Below are 8,619 nucleotides of genomic sequence, written 5' to 3'. Positions count from 1 at the left end.
CATTAAAAAGGAACCTTGATCGATTATGTACCACGGAACCCGGGGAAAATGTAGACATGGCTGAACATTCCCGACAAGTGGTACTGAGGCAGGAGCCAAGCTCTTCTCGAGTTTATGAAGCAAAGTGCATATTTTGTCAAAACAGTAACAAATACCTGAAGGGGCAGCATTCTAAGGAAAGACTTGTACAATGTACTCAGCTACGGGCTGACTCAACAATCAGACAGGTTGCCATACGAAAGATGGACCAAAGAATTCTTGCTGTTCTTAGCAGGGATCTTGTAGCTGCAGAGGGCCATTACCATAGGTCATGCTATCGTCATTATACAAGAGAAGAGAAGGTACCTGCCAGCTGCAGTGACAATGGCGACATTGCCCATATGGAAACTGACGAATATGTCTACCAGGCTGCTGAGAAACTCTCATACAATGAGTTATTCAAATTCATTCGAAATGAAATCATTCAAAAGCCCAAAGTGATATATCTAACTGATATGACACTGTGACTACAATTATCAATGAAAATGTCCGGCATTGTGGAGGTAAAGGACTCAACCAAAAAGCATATCCGCCGCAGATTGGAGAGCGAGTTTGGTGGATTGCTTCATTTTGTTCAAAATGACAGTGGCAAATTGTTAGTATATCCTGATACCTTGTCAAGGGATGAACTTGCCAGAGATAACATGGACCTGAAGATGACAATAAATGCATTACAAGCATCAGAAAGTGACCCTATGTCAGTAGTAACCAAAGCTGCCTTACAAATGCGTACTGTTATTCGAAACCAGAGATTAATGGAAGATTGGCCACCACAACCATCAGAACTCACTGCTGAATCCGCACACATACCTAATGCAGTTACACATTTTCTGCAAATGATCATAACAGGTCAGCAAGGTAGAACAAACTCTAGTGTTCGTGTCGAAAGGCAGGTTTGCTCAATAGGCCAAGATTTAATATATGCGGTTACTGACGGTAGGCGTCGTCCACCAAAACATATCTTGTTGGCTCTTGTAGTCAAGTGTATCACAGGAAATGTTGAGCTCATTAAAATTCTTAACAGACTTGGACATTGTATCTCATACTCAATGATGGAGCAAATAGAGACAGCATTGTGTATGCAGAAGTTTGGCTCCATATCTGAGGTCAGTCTGCCAGCCAGCGTTCTGGTTTTGCAGGCCACTACCCTTGTGTGGGACAATATTGATAAACTTGAAGAAACACTGAGTGGTGGCAGAACTTCACACCGTGTGAATGGCATTGCAATCCAGGACAAGTTTATTGGACCCATACAAGAACAGCCGAAAACACCTGTTACAAAAAGCAAAGAGAGATCCATCGACATTGAAGAGGCCCCTCTTCCTCAGTACAATTCTGGGGAACGGGTTGGTCCAGCACCAATTATTTCGATTGAACCAAATGCTACAGATGCAGTTACAGAAGCGCAGTTAAAGAATCGGTTATGGATGATATTTCGCCAACAAGATGGTACTGTGCCGAGCTGGACAGGATTCAACATTCTGGCTCGTAACAATGTCAATGTTATGCCTAACACCATAAGTTATCTACCAACTATAAATGCACCAGCAACAGAGATGTCAACTGTTTTTGAAATTCTGATTCAGTCTGAGATGATCAGACGTGAATTGCAGCTGCCTAGCATGGTATTAGTGTTCGATCAAGCATTGTATGCAAAGAGTGCTGAGATTGTTTGGAAGCACCCTGAAAATTTTAGCGGTCTTGTTCTCAGGATGGGCGATTTCCATACAATAATGAACTTCCAATCCACCATAGGCAAGCGTTTTCAAGATGCAGGTCTGCGAGAACTTGCTGTAGAATCTGGGATAATCGCTCAGGGCTCTGTGCAAGCAGTGATGGACTGACATCAATACAATAGAGCAGTCAGACTTCACAAGCTAGTCTATGAAACCATTCTAAGATTGGCATGGAAGCAATTCATCCCATGGTTGCAAACCAATCACATGGCAGATGTTGTCATCTTAGATGATGCCATTCAATGCATTGAACTGACATGTGATGACATCAATCAAGACTCTGTGAATGCAGTCCTTGACAAACCTAGTGTCAAACGTATTCTCCATCTCTTTGACATATTCCTGCAAAATTTGTGAGATGGCAGTAGAGGTGAATTAGCCAGCTTCTGGATGTCATATGTTGATATGGTCGACATCATGCTAGGTCTGATTCGGGCATCAAGAGAGGGAGATTGGCTACTGCATCTGAGCTACATCAGGCAATTGATCCCTTGGGAATTTGCATCTGACAAAATAAACTATTCTCGTTATCTACCGATATATTTTGCTCAGATGTCACAACTTCCATCAAGTCACCCAGAGATACATGACCATTTCATAAGTGGAGGGTTCTCAGTCCAACGAGGAGGCCAGAATCCTTTCGGTAGAATCCCAGCTGATCAAACGATAGAGGAGACAGTTAACAGGGACACCAAAACACCTGGGGGCACCAAAGGGTTCAGTCTAAAATCAAAATCACTTCACCGATACTACATGACATCAGAATACCGTAGTGTTGCTCTGCGGCATATGCGTGAGATGGTACATCATCCAGCTCCTCAGTTTTCTCACTCTGATCTTCAGACTCCACGGATAAAGAAGGATCATATCGATACCAAGGCAGTTGCAGATATCCTTGAGCATGAATGGATGAATCCTATGAGTGGTGATCAGTCAGAACTTGTAAGCATTTCTACTGGACGGCTTGCCACCACAGACATCGCTGATGACTTTAAAAAAGGCATATGCTGTTGGTGTTGAAGCATACAACAACTTCAAGAAGAATCGTCTGTAGGCTGATCCCCCCACTCAGACCTTCCACAGCAAACTTGTCAAACAGAAACTGAAAACATTCTCAGATATGACCAAGAAGAAACGTGTGACACAATCAAATGGGAAGGAAATAATCCTACGAGCTGACAAGCAATTGTTTGCACACATGATTCTTGCAGCTCAGAGCCGAGAGTTAAATCTTCAGCAAGTACTCGCGCACCCACTTGGCCCCGTTCCATGGTCCCTGGCGACACCGGATGGTTCATTGAGAAAAACCAACAAATCAGCTCTTGCCAAAGCATTGGTAAAGGATATCGATGCTGCTGAAACCATCCCACAGCCATCTGCTACTATCATTGATGGAATGATTTTGGTTCAGCGATTGAAAGGGGACAATCAAACATTTGCAGAGCTTGCAGAAAGTTGTCTCACATTTGCACTTCATGAGGGCACCAACAGCCAGAGGATTGATATCGTGTTTGATGTCTACCGTGATGAGTCGATAAAGAATGCTGAAAGATCTAGCCGTGGGGCGGAAGAGGGCCTGCGGTTCAAGAATATAACCAGAGGACACAAGATTAAACAGTGGAGAAAATTCTTGCAGACTCCTCAGAACAAATCTTGCCTGAACAAGTTCATTATTGAAGAATGGAGGAGACCAGAGCACAGGGGCAGATTGGGCACCAAGGTTCTTTATGTAACATGTGAGGAACATTGCTATATGACAATAAACAAATGGGAAGAAGACAATACGATGTTGTGTACACAAGAGGAAGCAAACACGCGAGTCCTCCTGCATGCCGCAAATGTAGCAATGAATGGATATAAAGCCGTCATCATAACTGCTGAAGACACAGACATTCTTGTGATCAGCATTGCCTTCTTCTACAGTATTCGTTGCCCAATATTGTATCAGAGAATTAGCACAAAAACCCGTCGAACATACATTGACATAGGCAAAGTTGCAAGCAGCCTTGGTGAGGAGTTGTGCACAGCTCTGATAGGTTTGCATGCCTTTACAGGCTGCGATTCAGTCAGTGCTTTTGCTGGCAGAGGAAAACTTCGTGGATTAAAACTAACTAGGTCAGTGGTAGCCTACCGAGAGTGCTTCAACGAGTTAGGTCAGTCTTGGCAGGTATCCGAGGGACTTATGCAGAAACTACAATCCTTATGCAAGGATTGCCTATTCCAGCATGCTCAACGGGCAAACTACCAAGCTGGCATATGGCGTTGCTCGCTCCAGTGTATACCCGAAGTTCCTCGACCTAGCGATTGCGGCTGGACCATAGGTGACAATGGGGGCCTAGAGATTCTATGGATGACTGGTCTGCCAGCACCATCAGCAGTCTTGGAACTGATGAACTGTAATTGTGTTCGTTTATGTGATGCATCGAATTGCCCATGCATTACGAATGGCTTGAAATGTACCCAAATGTGCAAAAACCAAAAATGTGACAACCAGTTCGAGGAAACTGTGGACGACACGCAAACAGATGTATATAGTGAGGATAGTGATGATGACAGTGATTCTTAAATGTAAACCACAGTCAAACTGTGACCATGTGAATTTTGGCAATTTAACACACTTGAACTAACTATTAACATGTATCAGTCAAGTTGATGTTTTTCTTCGCAAAATGAGACATTTTAGCACATTTGCAATTGAGAAGTGATGAATGTTGTCAACATATATTACATTAAGATTTCACCCATTCTGTTACTGGCAACCAGTCTCTTAAAGTGGTATATGTAACTCTGGGGACTTTCAAATGATGCAACAATGGCTAGTTAGACCATTGGTTCCAGATCAATTGTATTCAAGCATGTAAAATAGCTGGGAAATAAGCAGACTGCAATAACGGTGATAACTTATCCTTAACTGATGTATTGCAAGAAATGTCGCATTATGCAAAACAAATATTTCCATAGCAACAAGGACATGATTTGGATGTCTAGAATGCATATTTTCTTTGTTTTGTGATGATATACATGTATTGATCAATGTGTGTAAAAACTATGAATGTATTGATTTTTCATTTTTTCATTATTTTTGGGATTTTTTTGAAAATTCCAAAAAAATTGATATTCTCCTACCACAAAAATTCCCTATTTTGACATGTGATCTTGTGCTTACATGTTACTGAAAAACTACCTTGGGGTCTAAGGAATTAATTTCAGCTGAAACTATTCAAATATATTGAATTGTTACGGAGATATGAATTTTTTAGAAAATAGTGTAAAAAACACCTTTTTTGCCCCAAAACGGCCGTTTCCATGGCAACCAGAGAAAAACCGTAATGTAAACAACCTGAAAAAATCAACACTGTTGATAGTTATTAATTTCAACTTTCAAAAGTAATTTCCTGCCACACGTTTTTTTGTCAATTTTTTTTTTCGAAAAACTGGATTTTGCCCCCAAAATACACATTTTCCCTCCAAAATACTATGAAGCTACCAATTTGGAATGGATATCATATCAAAATATATGCCCCAGCCAATGTTCTTTCCAAAAAATATAGCGAGCCTTTGTGCCCCCACGTGGTACCGACATCTGCCCTGGCCCATGGACTACAAGCACGGATTGGAAATCTTCGCTGGTGGAATGGAACGAGGTTGCCGAGATTACCAGCAACACCCATTTTGTGATATCTGCTCACTGAATATTTCCATTGAAATCCTGTTTCTACCAATCCACACTCCAAAAAAAATCGCTCATTTTCAGGTGAGATATCTACGAACCCCCATCAGTGATGGGTACCCTGCTAGTATGATGATATAAAGCAAATTTTATTGCCTTATTAGGAAATACAGCAGCTCGTGATATAAATAAGATATTGTGTGCATACCGAAAAATTGCTTCGAAAAAGGAACAATATTGTCGGGTGCTAATCAGCAGCAGTTTAGATGAGAAAAAGAATTTGATCATATTTTTCTTTCTAATCTCACAATGATGTGATTACAAAAGTATGTGGTGAACACATACCTATGATTTTATTGTGATCATATTTTTCTTTCTAATCTTATAATGATGTGATTACAAAAGTATGTGGTGAACACATACCTATGATTTTTTGGAAACAGCATCAAAATAAATGAATGAAATACCATGCATTACACAAATTGTACTTCTCTGATGTAATTGTGAGCCACAAGGTTAGCCCATAGCCCATGGTGTCCCTGACAAGATGATGCAGAGGTAGTGCACTTAAATTTGAGCTGTCTAGTGTGGGTTTGATTGTTGACCTAAGTAATTTTGACACACTATCTTTTTAATGGGAAGTGGCCTGGAGACCAATCTGCTAGTAATAGTTGGTAGATATTGAAGATCTCACTGTGTTATTTAACAAAGGGTAGGCAAGGTATTGGTAGTACTCTGGCAAATACCAAATATTTGCCCTAACCTAACCTACAGGGATGGAGAGGGGGCAGGGAGGGGGCAGTGCATCACTCAGTATCCTTTCCTTTTGGATAATGTATCCATGTTGTCCATTCCATGCATCCTCTCCTGTCCCCCATTCCTCCGCATACCGCAATACTCATTGGTTATAACCTCGCCTCTCATCTCCCAACAGAAAATGATGCAACCCGTGAGCCAAGCACACATAGTCTGCACAACTGCATATAATACAAACGAATGAATACATGATGAACACGTGTTAATGTCATTTGTAAGGGTGTGTACCCTGTGATGGCGTAGTTTGACATTTTCGGAATAAATTCTTACCCTGAATCGTTCACGACTCATCTTCGTAGGTGCAAGACATCCCTCTTCTGGCGCTGTCATGGTACAGCCATAGTAACAATACTACAGTTAATGAATATACCGTAAAGCACCATGTTTAACAGAATATATATCAGCAGAAACATAGGAAGTAGAAATTACCTGGTGGGACTTGACTGGAGTCATCCGACACTCAGGGGTGTGTTCCATTACCAATCAGCTTGAAGAGAGCTCGCTAAGCGGTTAAAGCCAAATGCCTTGCAATTTCGATCTGCATCGGGGCCATTACAAAGACTAAGGACACAGATTGTGATAACAAGAGTCAATAAAGACCGCACTGTGGTAACAACCTGCGACCCACACACAAAAAAAATATATATATATATATATATATATATTGTTGCGGATATGAGGACTGTATTTTTTTTTTATTGTGTGTATTATTATTATTGCTTGAGTCTGGCCCCTCCTGCCTTCGGAGCTGTGTAAAGGTCAAAAGGGCGTCCCATAATTAGTCCAAAAGCATACACGTCAGCCAATCATAGAATACCCCTGTTCGATAGTTATATCTTATTCTGTGTTTTAGGGTAAGGCTGTGTCTCCCATTAATTGAAATACTCCATTGCACCAGCGAAAGAGATAGATTCCCTTCATTCCCATTCCCAAAACCTCCATTCCCCCTTTCGTCGATTGGAAATTACCTCCCCTCCAATAACCGCCATTGACCACGAGGCAGGGTCGGAGAAGAAAGGCGTGTCTCCACCTCGTCATAGAGGGGAGGAGTGAGCCAGCCCCACTCGACCAACCATGAGCCAGGGGTTTGGCTAGAGAGGGCGGAGGAAGAGCGATCGGGGAGGTTCGCAAAGGTTGAGGGGCGGGGCCTATATAACCCACGGCAGGGCGTTTCCCGGGGGAGATGAGCTTTTACAGGGAGACGAAAGGGAGTCCAAGCAGTTGGGTCCAAGAGATGCGCTTTGAGTTGGGTCCAAGAGATGCGCTTTGAGTTGGGTCCAAGAGATGCGCTTTGAGTTGAGTCCAAGAGAGGCGCTTTGAGTTGAGTCCGAGAGAAGTCCAGAGTTGAGCTGCAGCTCGAGCCACCGAAACTGCGTTTACAGCAGCTCGAGCCACCGAAACTGCGTTTACAGCAGCTCGAGCCACCGAAACTGCAGCCACAGCAGCGTGGGCCTGGACGGCAGTTTGGAGCAGGGCCGCAAAGGAACGGCGGCTGCCCAACGAGCCGATCATGCGGCAGTACCCGTGGACCTTCCTCTCCCTCCAGCCATTCACCTCCTGCCAGTCCTATCATCATTCCCCACGTGAGTCTGTCCTTGTTTGTTCTGTCCCAGGGTTAATTAAGACTGTAGGTAAGCTAGCGTTGCACTGTGTATCTAATAACTTCTGTAAATTATTTTCTTATCCTTCCTTCTTCCTTGGTTATTTTGAGCCTGTACATAGTAAATAAATTTAGTAGTATTTTCAACCCCTCTTCTCGTCTTATTCCTTTTCCTCTTTGCATTCGGTCGCTTTAGAGTTTTCCCGATTGAATAGCGGTGGCGCGATCCGGCCAAAGTTTGGGGTAAATCGGGTGTTAGAGTCGGGGAATAATTGTTCGGTCGCGGAGCCTCCGCTCGGCAAATATAACATCTTTAACCGCGTCCGTAACAATTGGTGTCAGGGAGTGAGATACGAGGCCCGAAGCGCGCTTAACGCGCTCAAAATTACGAGCTGCTAAAAAATTGTGTTTTAAAGAAAAACCCGAATTTCAAATCGCACCATGGCTGGTCAAGGCGATCGGATGCCGGTGGGTGAGCTAGAGATAGACGGGGTGGAATCGACCCAGGACCTCGGGGAAATGTATGTGGATGAAAGAGAGGAGGAGAACATTGGCAATGTGGTTGAGGGGGTATCAGATGCACAAAATGGCGCTCTCGCGCACGAGGTTTCAGGCGCGCAAAATGGCGCCTTTGCGCACGTGGTTACAGCGGCACCAAATCTAGCCGCGCCCGCGACCGTAGCAGCGCCACCGGTGGATTTGAACCTTTTTATGATGCAAATGAAGGCCCTTATGGAAAAGAATAGTGAGCAATTGGG

This window comes from Myxine glutinosa, chromosome 4, assembly GCF_964187855.1.
Source record: "Myxine glutinosa chromosome 4, kmMyxGlut1.1, whole genome shotgun sequence".
Classification (NCBI taxonomy): Eukaryota; Metazoa; Chordata; class Myxini; order Myxiniformes; family Myxinidae; genus Myxine; species Myxine glutinosa.
Note: the sequence above shows the minus strand (reverse complement) of the source record.